Source organism: Tursiops truncatus, chromosome 4, assembly GCF_011762595.2.
Source record: "Tursiops truncatus isolate mTurTru1 chromosome 4, mTurTru1.mat.Y, whole genome shotgun sequence".
Classification (NCBI taxonomy): domain Eukaryota; kingdom Metazoa; phylum Chordata; class Mammalia; order Artiodactyla; family Delphinidae; genus Tursiops; species Tursiops truncatus.
In genome coordinates this window covers 22,094,451-22,114,282 of record NC_047037.1, presented here as the reverse complement: position 1 = coordinate 22,114,282, position 19,832 = coordinate 22,094,451, and the positions used below count along the sequence as shown (strand labels likewise).

General features: G+C 36.4%; 1 long non-coding RNA gene across 1 annotated transcript in view; it reads right to left on the bottom strand.

Moving 5' to 3' along the window:
* The window catches only part of LOC141278451 (uncharacterized), a 47,270-nt gene extending 27,734 nt beyond the window's left edge, over nucleotides 1-19,536 (bottom strand). The window contains exons 1-3 of the long non-coding RNA XR_012331203.1: nucleotides 19,433-19,536; nucleotides 13,521-13,604; nucleotides 7,864-7,993 (exon numbers count right to left, since the gene is read on the bottom strand). This is a non-coding gene — a long non-coding RNA (uncharacterized lncRNA). The remainder of the gene's footprint in view (nucleotides 1-7,863; nucleotides 7,994-13,520; nucleotides 13,605-19,432) is intronic.
* Nucleotides 19,537-19,832: the final 296 nt, after the last annotated feature.

The window sequence follows — 19,832 nt, the reverse complement described above, 5'->3', positions numbered from 1 at the left end:
GTCCTCCAGAAGAGAGCTACCTGCTCCTATTTATGCACTCTTCTCAGAGGCAGCCCACATATAATAGCTGGGCAATGTTGGGAGAGTAAGGCTCAGCCTTTCACCTTGACTGGAGACGACTCTGTGGGACTGTCCAGCTCTGGAGCTTCCGAAGATCTCCCAAGGCTTCTGTTCCAATAGCATCATGGTTAAACTTTCCCCTCTGCCCAGTCCTGCTTCCCCCTTTAGTGCTGTTGTTCCCGAGATGTCTTCCCAATCAACCTTCTGCAGCAAATCTCCAACTCAGAATCTGTTTCTCATGGCAATCTACCCAAGATAATGAGTCACAATGTCTCATTTTTAAGAACACTTTACATCTAGAAAGTTTTTTTTTTAATTTATAAAATGCTCTCTCTTACCCTCTGTTCACCAATTGGACCTCCTATATGCTACTAATTATTTTAGTACCAGTTCAAAAGTAATCTCCTCTTAGAAGACCTCACCTGATCTTTCCCATCCTTGAGAAGGAGCTGTTGCTTCCGTTGTGTTACCATACCACTCTGTTCATAACCTTTTTCCAGCATGTGTCATACTATTAGGTAGTGAATTATTATTAAGTAAGAGAAAAATTATATTTACCAGGATTTTAGAGGGTTTTAGACAGGCAGACTTCCTGAGGCACTGGAGAAGGGGGAGTAGGGTAGCAGGATGGGTCTCATGAGAACAGCAAGTAGAGTAGAGAACAAGGAGCCACTGTCCAGGCTGCTCCATGTGGCAGGTGGATAACTAGAAGGGAGTGGGTAGGCTTCAGAAGGCAGGGGAATATCAAGGTCAATAGCATTGATGTGGATGTGACTGAGGCTGCACAGGGTACTCTATGATTCTGCTCTATACACTGAGCATTAAGAATAGGGCACTATATCCACACTGCTGAGCACGATTGTATCTCTCAGGGAATATAGTAAAGGGGGCCAAGTTTCATTCAGGTTTTATACGGACAGAAATAATACAAGTTGCAAGGTCTCAGGGCGAGAAGCTTCAAAAACAAGGCACAGAAATGTAGCAATGGCACACTTGGCATGCAGAAGAAGGATCTTAGGAGTCTGGGCCTTCTTCCCTGGAGGCACGTGTAGCTTCTGAGTGGACTGTATGGATCTTCATCCTTCTCATCCTCTTCCTATTGGTAGAGCTACAGCAATGTGATCAGATTTCAGTGTGCCATCCTAGTGGAAATGTCTACTCAGAACTATGAATCTATATAGCTCTATAAGCAGAGCTCAATGTTTAAAGTGTTTCCCTCACTCTGATCTTTTATAGCAAAACCAGATTTTCACTGATCTATCGTCTTTCTCTCAAGGCCACTATATCAGAAGCAAGAGTTTATCTCTCTCTAGGTTACATCTTCCCAAGACTAAACAAAGCCCTGAGAACTCTTATTATTATATTTGCTCAACAGTTATGCCTTATTAGGAATACAAAATTTATCCCTAATATATATCAAAATATTTATCAAAAAAAGGATTCTTAACTGGCAGATGTATATTTTTGTACCTAAAAACATATTTTTTATAAATTACAATAAATCAGAAAGTTCACAACTCGGTGTATTCCGTTTCAGTATATTTTGTATTTTTATGAAGAGTAAAGATTTTGATTCATGTACTTGACTTTTCTAGTTCAAAATGCCAGTTTCTAAACATAAGTAGAATCCCTATTGGAAGTGAAGATAATTTCCTACAGTGAAAAGGAGCTCAAATCATTTGGAAATTAAAAAATAACAAAAAGTAGCTACAGTAACTCTCCATCTGCCAAGCATGCTATAAAATGACAATTGTGAGGCAAAAAACTGCAGTGCTGTGAATATATAATGTAACACAGAGAACTGATAAAATGATATGCCTGGAATTATGGCTCTCCTATGTTGCATAAATGTCTTATAGCCAAACATTTTCAAAAAGATAAGAATTTCAAAGAAAAATGTAGCAGATGTAGCAAATACTTGATTTCAAGGTTATTAAAAATGATAGAGGCCAATTTAGCAATATCTATATGATCTCTGAGAATGACAGAGTTTAAAGGTCTATAAATCCCATCCCTTATTTTGGCTATTTCAATACAGCCCTCAGAACTGAAAATACAGCAATCCGTGGCCTCTTAGCCAGACACTGGCTGCTTATCATAGCTTAACAGTGAGATGAAGTTTGTCAAGAAGAAAACATGGAGTATTTTAGTGGAAAATCCACTAAGACTAGGCTGCATACAATTATCTGATAAATTTAAATAGACCAGATTGTCAGAATTATTTCCCAGCAAAAACATTGCTGAATGACAGAGAACTGATGTGTTGCAGAAACAGCTGATAAGGGACTAGACTGCAGCCAACACTAATCAAATCCCAGACTCTAATAGCCCAAGGGAGTTCAAACTCTTCAAGCCAGCGGCACAAACTACAGCCAATTCCATCAGAGTCATTGTAACAATATGTTTATATGGTAAGCATGTCTTCCCTCACAAACATAATGATAAATGCTAACCTTCTCTCCTTCAACACCTCCTCTTAAACACCCATGGGGTTTAAAAGCTAGACCAGAAGCAACCATGCATTAGAACCTGTTCAGAATACTGGCAGCATTCTGCACTTGCTATTTGAGGACTTAAGCAATTTGACTTATCCCTCTAAGTTATGTCTAGTTAAACTGGACAACTACTGGAGGTATTTGGAATGCAGTCTTAGATCAGATTCCCTAGAAGGAGACCCTGAAATAAGCATTTGGGTACACGATATGAAGGAAGGGCTCCCAGGAAAAACTAGTAAGGGAGCAGAGGAAGGAGAAGAGAAGAGAACTGGTGGCCAAGCAAGATGCCATCTCAGGCAAAGTCCTGCCATCGCAGGCAGCATCAGCCCGATCCCAGGGGGAAGCTGCAAGGTAAGTCACTGCTGAGTCATCCTGAGCAGGGGAGCTTGGCTCTTACATTCTAGCACCAGTTTGGTCATTGGCTAAAGGCTTCCCCCAGGAACTACAACTCCCAGGACCTTATAGGTCTTACAGCTTATACCTTAGGGCCAGCAGGCTCCAGTAGCCCAAGGGTTTTCTTCTGATAAAGATATGCAGGCTCTGGCTGTTGGAAGGGAAACTGTACCAGGTGGGAGTAGGGGAGGAAAGAAGGGAGGACAAGAAACAGTAAAAACGATCCAAGGAAATGTGAGGAGAACATCAACAGTTTTCACTATAGGGGCCATTCCTTAAGGATGGTTGTACAGCATAACTGCACCACTTTGTTATAGGAACATACAGACTCAAACTATAAGAGGGACACAAAGAGAAAAGCCGAAGAAAGGAGCACCAATATCCAGTTGAGGCACAGCCCAGGCAGAAAAATTCTCATTACAGAGGAGACATCTGAAGGATGAACGTGCTTTTTCAAAAGAGCATATGTCACATAGCCTTCTAGAAATAAAAGTAGGATGAACAAAACTGCAGAACTAAAAATATATAGGGTAATCCTGAGATACACTGAATAAGGCATTCTGGCTTATCTATTGGAGGTAGGGAGTGATAGACTTTGGAAAGTGAATAAGCCTTTTTTTTTTTTTCTTGCTGTACGCGGGCCTCTCACCGTTGTGGCCTCTCCCGTCGCGGAGCACAGGCTCCGGACTCGCAGGCCCAACGGCCATGGCTCACGGGCCCAGCCACTCCACGGCACGTGGGATCGTCCCGGACCGGGGCACGAACCCGCGTCCCCCACATCGGCAAGTGGACTCCCAACCACTGCGCCACCAGGTAAGCCCGAATAAGCCTTTTTATGAAAACTTTTTAATCAAAATCAATGGTCATTAATTATTTTCTATTTTTTTAACATCTTTATTGGAGTATAATTGCTTTTTCTATTATTTTTTTAACATCTTTATTGGAGTATAATTGCTTTATATTGTTGTGTTAGTTTCTGCTGTATAACAAAGTGAATCAGCTATACATATACATATATCCCTATATCTCCTCCCTCTTGTGTGTCCCTCCCACCCTCCCTATTGCACCTCTCTAGGTGGTCACAAAGCACCAAACTGATCTCCCTGTGCTATGTGGCTGCTTCCCACTAGCTATCTTTTTTTTTTTTTTTTTTTTTTTTTTGGGGTACGCGGGCCTCTCACTGTTGTGGCCTCTCCCGTTGCAGAGCACAGGCTCCGGACGCGCAGGCCCAGCGGCCATGGCTCACAGGCCCAGCTGCTCTACGGCATGTGGGATGTTCCCAGACCGGGACACGAACCCGTGTCCCCTGCATCGGCAGGCGGACTCTCAACCACTGCGCCACCAGGGAAGCCCTAGCTATCTATTTTACATTTGGTAGTGTATATATGTCAATGCCACTCTCTCACTTTGTCCCACCTTACCCTTCCCCCCTCCCTGTGTCCTCAAGTCCATTCTCTACTTCTGCGTCTTTATTCCTCTCCCCCTAGATTCTTCAGAACCTTTTTTCTTTTTTCAGATTCCATATATATGTGTTAGCATACAGTATTTGTTTTTCTCTTTCTGACTTACTTCACTCTGTATGACAGACTCTAGATCCATCCACCTCACTACAAATAACTCAATTTCATTTCTTTTTATGGCTGAGTAATATTCCACTGTATACATGTGCCACATCTTCTTTATCCATTCGTCTGTCAATGGACACTTAGGTTGCTTCCATGTCCTGGCTATTGTAAATAGAGCTGCAATGAACATTGTGGTACATGACTCTTTTTGAATTATGGTTTTCTCAGGGTATGTGCCCAGTAGTGGGATTGCTGGGTCATATGGTAGTTCTATTTTTAGTTTTTTAAGGAACCTCCATACTGTTCTCCATAGTGGCTGTATCAATTTACATTCCCAACAACAGTGCAAGAGGGTTCCACTTTCTCCACACCCTCTCCAGCATTTATTGTTTGTAGATTTTTTGATGATGGCCATTCTGACTGGTGTGAGGTGATACATCATTGCAGTTTTGATTTGCATTTCTCTAATGATTAGTGATGTTGAGCATCCTTTCATGTGTTTGTTGGCAATCTGTATATCTTCTTTGGAGAAATGTCAGTTTAGGTCTTCTGCCTATTTTTGGTTTGGGTTGTTTGTTTTTTGATATTGAGCTGCAGAGCTGCTTGTATATTTTGGAGATTCATCCTTTGTCAACTGCTTCATTTGCAACATTTTCTCCCATTCTGAGGGTTGCCTTTTTGTCTTGTTTATGGTTTCTTCTGCTGTGCAAAAGCTTTTAAGTTTCATTAGGTCCCATTTGTTTATTTTGTTTTTATTTCCATTACTCTAGGAGGTGGGTCAAAAAGGATCTTGCTGTGATTTTTGTCATAGAGTGTTCTGCCTATGTTTTCCTCTAAGAGTTTGATAGTGTCTAGCCTTACATTTAGGTCTTTAATCCATTTTGAGCTTATTTTTGTGTATGGTGTTAGGGAGTGTTCTAATTTCATTCTTTTCCATGTAGCTGTCCAGTTTTCCCAGCATCACATATTGAAGAGGCTGTCTTTTCTCCATTGTATATTCTTGCCTCCTTTATCAAAGATAAGGTGGCCATATGTGTGTGGGTTTATCTCTGGGCTTGCTATTCTGTTCCATTGATCTATGTTTCTGTTTTTGTTCCAGTAGCATACTGTCTTGATTACTGTAGCTTTGTAGTATAGTCTGAAGTCAGGGAGCCTGACTCCTCTAGCTCTGTTTTTCTTTCTCAATATTGCTTTGGCTATTCAGGGTCTTTTGTGTTTCCATAAAAATTGTGAAAATTTTTGTTCTAGTTCTGTGAAAAATGCCAGTGGTAGTTTGATAGGGATTGCATTGAATCTGTAGATTGTTTTGGGTAGTATAGTCATTTTCACAATGTTAATTCTTCCAATCCAAGAACATGGTATTTCTCTCCATCTGTTGGTATCATCTTTAATTTCTTTCATCAGTGCCTTATAGTTTTCTGCATACAGATCTTTTGTCTCCTTATGTAGGTTTATTTATTCTCCTAGGTACTTTATTCTTTTTGTTGCAATGGTAAATGGGAGTGTTTCCTTAATTTCTCTTTCAGATTTTTCATCATTTGTGTATAGGAATGCAGGAGGTTTCTGTGCATTAATTTTGTATCCTGCTACTTTACCAAATTCATTGATTAGCTCTAGTAGTTTTTTGGTGGCATCTTTAGGATTCTCTACGTATAGTATCCTGTCATCTGCAAAAAGTGACAGTTTTATTTCTTCTTTTCCAATTTGGATTCCTTTTATTTCTTTTTCTTCCCTGATTGCTGTGGCTAAAACTTCCAAAACTATGTTGAATTATATTGGTGAGAGTGGGCAACCTTGTCTTGTTCCTGATCTTGCTGGAAATGTAACAAACAGAAGTCCAGCACCAGATGGCTTCACAGGCAAATTCTTTCAAACGTTTAGAGAAGAGCTTACACCTATCGTTCTCAAACTCTTCCAAAATATAGCAGAGGGAGGAACACTCCCAAACTCATTCTACGAGGCCACCATTACACTGACACCAAAACCAGACAAAGATATCAAAACAAGAGAAAACTACAGGCCAATATCACTGATGAACATATTGCAAAAATCCTCAACAAAATACTAGCAAACAAGATCCAACAGTACATTAAAAGGATCATGCACCATGATCAAGTGGGGTCTATCGGAGGAATGTAAGTATTCTTCAATATATGCAAATCAGTCAATGTGATAAACCATATTAACAAATTGATGAATAAAAAACATATGATAATCTCAATAGATGCAGAAAAAGCTTTTGACAAAATTCAACACCGATTTATAATAAACAACTCTCCAGAAAGTAGGCATAGAGAGAACTTACCTCAACATAATAAAGGCCATATATGACAAACCCACAGCCAACATCGTTCTCAATGGTCATTAATTTTTTAGCGATGGGGAGTTATTAGTGTTCTGAGAACTAAGGAGTTACGATTAAATGTATGTAATAGGCAGGACAATCTAGCAACAGTGTGTTAGTTGACTTGAAAGTGCTTTAAGAACACTACAATCTTGAATTTGGGTCCCAGAAAAGAGAATGGAAAAGAGGAAGTATTGCAGAAACGGAATCTACAAGGTTTGACAGCTTCCCAAATAGAGAATTCAATGTGGGTATGGCTTTTCTAATCTGGGTAACTGAAAAACTTTTGGTATATTTAATTTCAGACAAAAATCAGTAGATGGTTTGGGAAGGATGATTCAGTTATTTTGTTTGTTTGTTTTTATGCACCTTTATTATTTGCAAAACTGATTTGAGGGAAATTACTATGCTAGTAGTAAAATAAATTATAAAAATAAGTCTAAGAGTGCTTCAGTAAGGCGAGCAAAATGGTTTCACCAAAACACAGGAGCAAAGACAGTTTTTAAACATGTGATGTTAACTCCAGCTGGTGCCTATTACAATCATTAGTAAATGTCTGTTTCTTTGCATATTTTTGATCATTAAACATTATATGGATAACACATGCTTAGAAGAAAACAAACTAGAACAGATGATGTTAATGTCAAACAAGGTAGACCAGAAGGGCATACACTCCCAAAATCATTGTGATTTGGCCACTTAAGGAGATGGATATACATGCCCAGTTTGAATATAGAAGTAGGCTGCATTATTGGGTTCCTTGGGAAGTAAAATTACTTCAGGAAAATACCTTGTCAGAATGAAAACAGAGGAAAATTATTGTGTAAATATGTAAATATAAAATATATATTTGAGAACTTGTGGGAAGTAGCGCACTTACTGTCTATCCCACATGGTCAGTCAACATAATCAGTAAATCCTATGGTCTGATAACCACATAGTGATATATGTGGTCCCTCACATGTTCTATCAACTAGTTGACATCTTTGCCTCATACAAACCATACCTGGGAAAAGGTGGAGATTCACTTTCCTTATGTCTCCTGAGAGTGGACTTGGATTGCAGCAAATCAGGCTGCAAATCAGGCTGCAAATCAGGTCTCCCTGTCACTGTCTTGATGCTAGAGAGGTGATCACCTAGAGGGGTAAACAGAACCAGGAGATAATATATGCCACATGTGTGACCTCAAAAATCTAATAGTCATTGATATTGCATAAAGGACAAATCAGTTAAGCCATGGGGGGGAAGAGAAAGAGAAAGAGGAAAAAAATATATATATTCTTTATATTATATATACATAAATATTAAAGAAGCCCCTGATGAGGAAGTTTTAAAAAATCTTAATTTTGTAGCAGCCTGAGCAAATGGATTACCTAGCTCTCTTTCTCTATTAGAGGGAAGCATAGAAACATATGACAGAGAAGTTTTGAAAGGAAGTCGCTACAGAAAGAAGTCCTTTATATATTGGGCTTAAGTAAATTAATAACAGACATAAGTGTAAAAGGGTGGTGGGATAATCATTCAGCAATCATTCTTTTATTCATTCATTCATTCTTTAAATGTTTATTCATTACATATATATTATAAGCCCAGTAGAGAATATTGTTACTAAAAAGGTAGCAAGAAAAAAATCTCAAATGGAACTCAAAATCACTTTCCATAAAGAAAAATATTGATAAATTGGACCTTAAAAATAAAAAATTTATTAATCAAAAATTCCCTTAAAAGTATACAAAGGCAAACCACAGTATGGTGTAAGATGCTTGAAACATAATATCAACAAAGGGCTAGGATCCAGAATAAAGAACTCTCGCAAATAATAAGGAAAAAGACAGATAATCAAACAGAAAAAATGAGCAAAATACTTAAGTAGACACTTCATAAAAGAAGATATCCAAAAGCCCAGTAGGCATTATGAAAATATGCTTAAGTGCTCAACCTCATTAATAATCAAGAGAATGCCAACTTAAGATATAACACGAGTGTAATGTGAAATCCTGGTGCATATTCACCAGGACGCTTCAAGTGAGAAACACTAATAAACTGTTGGCAAGGATGTAAAGCAAGCAACCAGAACTCATGACAGTAAAACATAGCTTAATCACTCTGGAGATTAGCATAGTGATGTCATCCAAAACTGAATACATACATGTCCAATGCCTATGCTATTTAACTCCCAGGTATATTTTCAATGAAAACATGTACTTGTATTCCCCAAGACACAAGTAATTGATTATTCAAAAAAGCATTATTCAGAATATTCTTAAACTACAAACAACCAAAATGTCCATCAACTACACAATGAATAAGTAAATTGCCGTATATTCTATCAGTGGAATACTATAGAGTGATGAAAATAATTAGCTACAGTCCACACAATAAAATGTATTAATTTTAAAAGTAAAATATTAAGCAAAACAAGCTACATACACACACACGGGCATGCATGCTAACACACACCCACAGAGCCTTGCTATGTTATTCAATTTGTATAAAGTTCAGAATAGACAAAACTAAAAAAAAAAAAAAGTGTCATGAATAAGAGTGGTTACTTTTGGAATGGAGGGAGGAAGGAGAGATTCAGAGATGGCACGAGCTTCTTGAGTACAAGCAATATTCTATTTTTATCTGTCATGCTTCATGTGTTCACTTTGCAATATTTTATTGAATTCTATATATTTGATTTTTATACTTCCTTAATAAGTTTTATATTTCTATAGATAAATATTTTTAAAAGTGAACTCTGGATATGAAAATTTAGATAAGCCACAATTAATTTATTTCACTTGTATTTCTTTTTCTTTTATGTATGTATGGCAGGCAGAATAATGGCCTCCAGAGATATCCACATCCTAAAATCCCCAAAATTTGTGATTATGTTACCTTATATGCTAAAGGGGATTTTACAAATGTGACTAAATTAAAGATTTTGAGATAGGAAGATTACCCTGGACAAAGGTCCTTATAAGAGAGAAACAGGAGGCTCACAGTCAGAGAAGTTAATGTGATTACAGAAGCAGATGTGAGAATTGGGGAGAGATGGCAGGGGATGGAGAGAGGGAAGAAAGAAGAGAAGAATGGAGGGAAGGAGGGACAGGGAAAGAAATCTGAAGATACTCTGCTGCTGACTTTGAAGATGGAGAAGTGGGCTTAGCCAAGGAATATAGGATAGGCAGCCTCTAGAAGCTGGAAGTAGTAACGAAAAGGATTTTCTCCTGTTGCTCCACAAGAAACACACCCCTGCTGACCCATTTTGGACTTCTGATATCCAGATCTGTAAGACAATAAATCTGCATTGTTTTAAATCATTAAGTTTGTGGTAATTTATTACAACAACAATAGGAAATTAATATAATATGCAAAATGGTGGTGATTTATGAAGGAGTTCAGAACATGTCACCCCAAAATATGCCACTGGACACACTGACTATTTTAAGTTAAAGGCATTTGAAAAAGAGCAGATGCAAGAAGGACACTCTGACCTTCTATTTTTTTTTTTTCTTCCCTGAAAGCAAGAGATAACACTGTCATGGGAAAGATGTTTTCTTTATACCATGAGGAAAGAAACATTCTCACCAGAGATGGGAAGTTGAGGTGGAGAGAAATCTGTACAAATAAAGCTTGTTAAACCAATTCTTATCCTTTTCGTCCCTTTTTCATGATTAACTACCCTAGCCCACCCCCCTTTGACTTGTCAAGGTTTCATAATTTACTACTCTTTATATAAACTCTGTATATAAACATTTGACTCTAACTGAAACTTTGGGTTTTCATTTTTCTTATGAAGACTCCTGTATACGTGTTAAAAAAATACTAAAACATGTATGCTTTTCTCCTGTTAATCTGTCCTATGTCCATGTAATTCTTAGGCACAGCCAGAAATGCTAAGACAGTAGAGGAGAAATTTTTCCTCCTCTGCATTAAAAAAATAAAAACCTAGGTCTGACTGAGTTGTAAAGATCTTTTTTCCAAAAACATAAAACTAAATTTTTAAATAAGACAATATTATATTATTGATTCATTAAAAGTCACTTTTTACTTAGTGACAGGTAAAAATAGTTGTATTAGCTTACCTTTGGTGAAATATGGAATGTATTTCTGTAATGGCTGGATTTTGTATAATGAACATAATGAAAGTGTATTTATTTTCTTCCATTAGAACCCATTCCTTAGTTCAAAAAGCTTAACCTATATAAGATTAATTGTAGGATATGAAATAGTTTATGAAAATGATGGCAAGTGAATTCATTTGGGCTACTGGGCCTCACTGTCACTGCCTGGGGAAATCGTTAGCCTCTGAAATAAATAGATCTTTGCCACTACTCGTTGGAGGAGCTTCTTACACCTATGCTTGTGACTGTGAAAATAGGCTTCTTTGAGGAATAATTATATTTTTGAGGTACAATCTTAACCTCCAAAGTAAATTCTGAATGTGTCACATAACATGTATTCCAAATGGACTACTCAAAACTTACTCTCCAAAATTTGGTAAAAATTTATCCAGCAATTTTCCCAAAATGTGATAACAAATAAAGACAATCAGAAAAAAAAAAAAAAAAAGGTCCTTTTACTCATACAGATTATTTTTCTATTGACTGTAACTGGTAAAATATTTTGACGTGTTCTATAAAGCCATCATCGCTCCCTGAATCTGTTATCACTGCCCTGTGCTTTAGGATATATACCAGGATGAGGGGTAAGTCTGGCTATTGTGAATTGAGAACTAGTCTGAGATAGTTGCTATCAAAATGGCAGAACCACTAGGTGTGAAAATCCACCTCACTTATTCCAGATCAGAACAACTGGATTTAGATTAATGCTGTTGCTATTTCACTCATGACTGGAATAAATGTAGGACAAGGTGAGATTCTAAAACGCTTTAAATCACAGAAAGAGATGGCAAAATACTGGCTTTGATGAAATCACTTACAAAGAAGTAAGTTGCCATTTAAAAAGATAACACTTTAGATAACCGTCTAAAGCAGGGGTCCCCAACCCCCGGGCCACGGACCTGTACTGCACAGCAGGAGGTGAGCGGCAGGTGAGCGAACGAAGCTTCATCTGTATTTACAGGCGTTCCCCGTCGCTCGCATTACCGCCTGGGCTCCACCTCCTGTCAGATCCGCTGCGTTAGATTCTTTTAGGAGATGGAACCCTACCGTGAACTGTGCCAGCGAGGGATCTTGGTTGCAGGCTTCTTATGATAATTTAATGCCTGATTATCTGAGGTGGAGCTGACGCAGTGATGCTAGCGCTGGGGAGTGGCTGCAAATACAGAGTATCATTAGCAGAGAGGTTTGACTGCACAGACACCATAATAGATCAATTGCTTGCAGACTCACATCAAAACCCTATCAGTGAGTAGTAAGTGAAAACAAGCTCAGGGCTCCCACTGATTCTGCGTTATGGTGAGTTGTATAATTATTTCATTATATATTACAATGTAATAATAATAGAAATAAAGCGCACAATAAACATAATGTACTTGAATCATCCCGAAACCATACCCTCCCCCCACCGGTCTGTGAAAAAATTGTCTTCCACAAAACTGGTCCCTGGTGCCAAAAAGATTGGGGACCTCTGGTCTAAGGGACGTCTTAACGGTGCAATATACAATTAAATGTGTCTCTTTCCTTTGAAAGATGGCTAACAGGTCAACCTGTTGCTGTACCATGTTTAAGATACCTATTCTTTACTCTTGAAAGGTAATTTAATCTTGTTTTATTTACCTTCTAGAAATATTTGCTACCACTTTTTTAAGGTTATGGCTAAACAGGAACCAGCTTATTATTTTAATATTTCAGAATATGAAGAAGCCAATATTTAAGATTAATTTTCCACAGTTATAAACACAAAGGATATTATTTATCATTTCCTAAGATAAAAAGGTTTATAAAAATTCTACTATAACTACATTTTCATGCTAATAATAATGCCAGTTCTTATTAGCAGAGTTACTTAACTGAACCACTGGTCCTATAACAATGAAAAAAGCATCAAATTTTTAAAATATAAAAAAATGATCATTCTGCAGGTCTATTGATTCATCTGACTTTACTATTTTATAAATTGTTTATTTAATAATATATTCATTCCCAGCAAAACTTTTTAATAGAAATTTATAAAGAAAATTACCCACCTGTGAAATTGGAGGCAAAACTTTTGCAGCTCAACTGAATTTTATTTTTTACTATTTTGCCAACAGTAATCTGCACTTGCTTTTATAGTGCCTCCAACTAAAAAGGATTATCTAGTCAGAATATATCAGTACATAATAAATGTGCTTCATTTCTTCCAAGTTCTTTTAGCTGACAGCCAAAATGAATGTTTGTCTCAGTGCTGGCACCAGGGTTACTTCAGCAGAGACTATTTCATGGTCCACTGAACCCTAAAGGACATTGTTTTTAAAGGCACATTATCAGAAATGGAGAAGCAAGCCATCGGAGAGGCTATTACAGGTATTATTGAAACTGGAGCATGTACTTCTGCTTAGTTGGTATTTTGAAGACACTGCTATTCCAAAGATATCAGCTATAAATTGTACATTTCTCAAAAACTTCATAATTTTATCCACCTGATAAATAAAATATCTATCTGTGTATATTTGGAAGGTTTGGCAAGGTAAGCATGCAAGTTGTAATGTCTTAAATTGTAAATACTTACGGATGTAAGGCCTTTACTTCTCATCATTCAAACCTTTCATCAGATATCCTAGCTTCCTTGAATCTTCACCTGGCCTTCCAATCACTAGAAAGAATTATACACTTGGTAACCCTGTATTTCTCCTCTGTGCTGTTGCTGTAATATGTTTAAGACATTTATTGATGCCCTTGTAACCAAGCACCGTGTTTTTTGTTTATATGGGCTTTCCCTACAAGATTGAATTACTTGAATGCAGAGTCCAAGGTTTTTCATCCTTATCTTCTAACATCAAGCACAATGACTGACAATACTGAAGGAGTTTAATTTTTTGAATATGGAGCAGCTATCAAAAAAATGATACTAACTACATTACAAATGTAGAAGGTCACACAACTTCATGTTTTATGTTTGGTAACTGGCATAATTTTCTAATGTATTTTTTAAACTCTGTTCTCATACCTTATTGAACATTTTCACACACACAAATATATAACTTTTTGCATTATTACAATAAAAATAAGTCAATTCAACTGAATCCAAACCACCCACTTGGTGAGTAGAGACCATCTTATCATTCAGTTTATAAACAATAAGTACATACAGTTTGTTTTTATTGTATCTCAGAAACCTTTTGCTAATGCAGTTATTTAATTTGGTAATTTATAAAATCATTGAATTTTATAATTAGAAAACTCTATGATTATCAAGTTCCTGTACGTTGGAGATTTAATTAGTTGGTAAGATTGAAATCCTTAGTAAAAACTGAGGTACCTAGGAAAGATTTTTCAACATAATTAATGGTCAGTTGTAATAACAGAGGTAATTATTTCTGCCTGCACAACAAAAAAATCACCAAAACTCACACTTTCTGAAAATAATGGGTTGTTTCTGACTTAAAAGAAAAAAAAAATGTCCACAAAGAGCCCATGCATGGATTTTCATATCAGCTTTACTTCTCATCACCAAAACTAGGAATCAACCAAGATATTCTTCACTAGGTGAATAGATAAATAAACTGTGGTACACCCTGACAATGGGATATTCTTTAGTGCTAAAAATAAATGAGCTAGTAAGCTATAATGGAGGACCCATAAATACATATTACTCATATTATTAAGTGAAAGAAGCCAATATAAAACATAGGATTCTGGGATAGGGAGGGTGGGAGGGAGGGAGACGCAAGAGGGAAGAGATATGGGAACATATGTATATGTATAACTGATTCACTTTGTTATAAAGCAGAAACTAACACACCATTGTAAAGCAATTATACTCCAATAAAGATGTAAAAAAAAATATGATTCCAAATATATGATATTCTGGAGAAGACAAAACTACTGAGATAAAAAAAAAACAAAACCAAAAAAACTACTGAGACAGTAAAAAGATTAGTGCAGGGGCTATGGGGAGGGAGAAGTTAATAGCCAGAGCAAAGCAAATTTTTAGGATAATGAAACTATTTTGTATGATACTACAATTCTGGATACATGTTGCTATATACTTCTTAAAACCCACAGACTGTTCAACATCGAGTGAACCCTAATGTAAACTATGGGCTTTAGATGATAATGATGTGTCAGTGTAGGTTCGTCAATTGTAACATCACTCTAATGAGGGATGTTGACAGTAGGGAGGCTGTGCTCATATGGAGACAGGGTATATATGAGAACTCTCTGTACTTTCTGCTCAGTTTAGACAGGGTATATATGAGAACTCTCTGTACTTTCTGCTCAGTTTTTCTTTGAACCTAAAACTGCTCTTAAAAATTGAAGTCTATTTAAAAGGGGAGGAAAAGGCTGAATGTGGTTTAGAAGTCTCTGCTCCATCGTGAAGCTAGTTATGTGGAACACTCTAGAACACACCCCCTGCTCCTGTACACTGAGGTACTTCAACTCCATACATGTTCCACATTCTCCTTGCCTCTATGCCTTTGCACACATTGCTGTCACTGCCAGGGATGCATATTTCCCTGCACTCCTCTTCATTGAACTATTGGCAAGTTGTTTTGTAAGACAAAGCCTGGGAAAAATTTGTCTTCTTAGTTCCTCATCTTTTCTGGGACAAACCAAATTTAAGCTATGTCAGCATCAGTGAAGTGTAACCTGCATATTAACTTTTCTTTACTTGGAAATTTTGAGGAACTCTGTCTACCTGCCTGCTTTTCATGCAGGGATGTGTGTCTGTCCAAGATTCCAAAATGAGTCATCCCCATTCAAGGGAAACAAATCAACACAATTGCAAAGAAAATCCACACCAGCTACAAATACTGTAGTCTTAGAGTCTTAAATAAAACCAGACCATCCTAATACCAGACACTAGAAGAAATCAAAGAACATGAAAATGATGGACTAATCTGAATTAGCGAAGCAAGTGAAATTGGAGGTGTCTATTAATGAAAGAAAAAGAAGTTTTCATGCAGCTGTGCATAGCAAGAGATAAAAAGTGTAAGAGAAACATAAAGAGACACATGGAGATAGAACCAAGAGATAGAACATCTGCATAATACAATTTCAGAAAGAAGAATAATTAATGGATGAGAGGAGCTAATAAGAAAAAATACGATCACCAGAATGAAAGGCAGTACCAACAATACAGCAAATTTTTAAAACAACACAAATATTTAGACATATCTTTCTGAATTTTCAAAACTATGAGTATAAAAGCCAAGAGAGAAAGAAAAGAAAAAATGAAAAGTGCCTGTCATCACATTTTTTACAGCCAGCCTACACCCCACATGACAATAATCTGTTGAAGTATTAAGAATTAACTCCATTCTTAGAAAAACTGTTGGCCAAATTTTAAGTCAAAATAAAATCAGACATTCAACTGACTCAAAATATCTTACTGTAAAACAAAACAAAACAAAAAGCCAAACAAAAAACAAGATCTCAATCAAAGAATGGTGTGGGGTTTTTTTGGCGCATCTAAATATGAATCAGAAGACAGGAAATGTTAGAAAAAAATTAAAGGAGATTATGCTAGAATATGACACATATATATTCTCCAATTTTTAGAATCAACCTATCAATAAAACATAGAGGGCCATCGTATTTAAAGAATCATTTATAACTGGTATAAACCTGAACTGTGTAAACAAAACTAAAAAACAGAAATTGGAAAGCAGAGATTGGCAGTAGAGGTTGGAGAAAAAGAGAAATAAGAAATTGTTGCAGAGTCAGCTTGAAATCAGTAAATTCTGTGTCTAATTAACAAACAATCAAATTTGTCTTAATTATATAATATAGATTAATATATATAGATTAAATGATTAAATTATAAATGATTTATAAATATATACATATATTACAAAAATATATGATATAAATTAATGAATATCTAGAACAAATTGAGTTAAAGAGAAATTGGTAGGGAAGCTAAAAATGTCATTGCTAAAATTAAGAAAATACTAGAGGAAAAGAGAGAGGAGAATGAAACTCAATTATGCAAGGAGCCAAAAGACCCTGTTCAAAATTAATATATTCATAAACAATGATATAAGTATATAAATATATAATGTACCCACTTGAAGAGCTAAATAAAGAAAAATTCTGGGCAATGTTTGCCTCAGAAGACTGGGCTTAGGAAGGGGTCTAGTGAGGAAAATAAAATCTTCACTTGTGCATTCTGTAACTTCATGTGCTGTTGCTGTTACTTTTAAGTGGTCTACAAAGATTACATCACTATTATATTGATAATAACTAAAAACAATAATGGTAGTAAAAACACATTAACTCTTCCAGTCTTCAACATTTAGTTGTGTGTAGAAAATCTGCCTCTTTATGAACTTGTGCTAATTTAAATGATCAAAGAGTTACAACATTTTTATTAAAATAAGAGAAATCTAATAGAGACTCACACTGTATTTTACTTCCATACATGTAGAAGAGAGAGGTGCTTAAGAACTTATGTTAAATTAATAAAACCCAAAATATAAGTGTTTATATCATTCAAAAAACAGTGATATCCATTTAAATACAATTTTCAATCATAATTATATATTATGAGTGGTTAAAGACAATTTTCACAGTGGCTGAAATGATCCCTAAATCCAGGTGTTCTCTAAAATGCCTTCATTGGAAATGATACTTTCAAGAACAGTTATGAAGCAGGAGAGTATTTGCTATAATATAGCACCATGGAAAGAATAAATCATTTTCTAATTTTTATTTTACTGACCAGCTCTGAGAAAGATCATAAGTTATCATTGTAAAGAAAACAACCTGGCCTCTTAAGTTACTATTATAAAGAAAAATAACAATCCCTTTAGTATTGGTCTAATTTAAAATTACAATCAAGAACCAGTATTAAAAGAATCCTTTTAAAATTAAGAAGTTAGAAGGTCAAAAGATTTTGCTTTTTCTTGAATAATTTTAGGAAATGGAGCAAGAAATATTTGGCAATACATTCTTTCTAAAACCCTACTCTGCAATTTTTAAAAATTATTTTAAAGTATGTTCCACTAAGTGTTAATAACTCCCCAAGCTTTGTTTTTCTAAGATTTTTAATCACACAGAGATTCCCAATACACTAATTCCAGAAAAGTACTACACAAAACACAATTTCTATTATTTACTCCTGTTTTCCACAGATTTCCAATGTCAAATTTGAAATGTGCATTTATCGAAAAATAATAGCCACCAGCAAGCTTATAATGTACACTGTGAATGACAAGAACAGACAGGTTAGTCAGGCATGAAGAGAAAAATTAATGAAGTGAGAAAAGAAATAAGCCAGGAAATCAAAGGGAGAAAAAGTAATTAAATGAGAGCAATAATGCTACAGCAAACACACTTTTATTTCCTGCTGCTTCTCCTCCCCAATTTATTTTTTTAATATATCTCATACATAGTACAGGTCTTACACATGCTTAGAGCTAGGGTCTTAAGAAGGCATTGCACTCATTTTTTACACATTCACTAGAAGCAGTAGAGTCAGGTTAATTAGTCCAATATTTGCAATATGGTTAGTGTAACTATTCTTCTGGGCTTGCCAGGGACAGTCACAATTTATATCTTTTGGTCCTGTGTAATTGTTAATAGTTCCACCTTTTCCTCTAAACGTTATTTTGGTATAAATGATAGGGGATCATCCTATGTACTGAAGGTTTAACTAAGAAAAGCTTAATACTCAAGTCACATCAGGAAAAATTGTGATCTTACTCCTTTTATTGCAATGGGAAAAAAAGATCTTTAAAAAATCTTGCTTAAGAAATGTAAACATTGGCTAACAAAACCAGAAAATTCAGAAATATTTTCATTTTTAGGTGCACAACTACCCATTTCAGCGACAGCACCGAAGGATAGGGCAGAACTTTGAGCAGTACACACCTGGTTGTTAATTTTACCTGGAAGGAGAAATGGACAGAGGTACAAGTCTATTCAAGTCCATGGGCTGTACCCAATTATTTGGATGGATGGTTCAAGGATACGGAAGGGAATGATTGGAAAATTGATGACGGGAGGTCTGGAGATGAGGTATGTGGATATATAACTCTGAAAGCCAAAACTTTGAAGATATTTACCTCTCGGGTGAAGGCTCACAAAAGGATGACTTCAGCACAGAAGAATTTTAATAATCATGTGACTAGGATCACCTGTCTGCGGAGGCTAGTCAGATACTTCCCCAACCATTCCTGCCCTGCCATTGCTCAAAGGGCGAATGGCCAAAGCAAATATGGTGGAAAGGATGGAGGTCATACACAGGCTTGACAACATGAACTTCCATTCACCAAGGATGACCTGGCTACAGCCACTGTAATACAGCCTATTTGTCAGTAGCAGAGACCAACACTGAGTCCCCATTATGGCATCATTCCCTGGGGTGACCAGCCAGGCCTCTGGTGGCAGGTTGATCATATTGGACAGCTTCTATCATGGAAGGGCAGGAATTTTTAATTCCTGAAATAGATATTACTCTACATGGATTTGTCTTACCTATAAGGAAATTTTCTTCCAAAATGATCATCCATGGAATTGAAACATGTCTAGTCCACCATGGCGGTATTCCACAGTATCGCTTCTTGTCAAGGAGCTCATCTAATAGTAAATGAAATGTAACAATAGGCCTATGCTCATGGAATTCACTGATCGTACCATGTTCATCCTGAAGCAGCTGGTTTGACAGACTTGTAAAAAAAACCTTTTAAAGGCGCAGTTACAGTGTGAACTATATGGAAACACTGCAGGGCTAGGGTAATGTCCTCCAGGATGTGGTATATGTTCTAAATCAGCCTTCAACACATGGTGTTTTTCTCATAACCAGGATTTGTTGTCTAGGAATTAAGCGATGGAAATGGAGGTGTCTCTGCTCATTATTGCCCACTAGTGATCTACT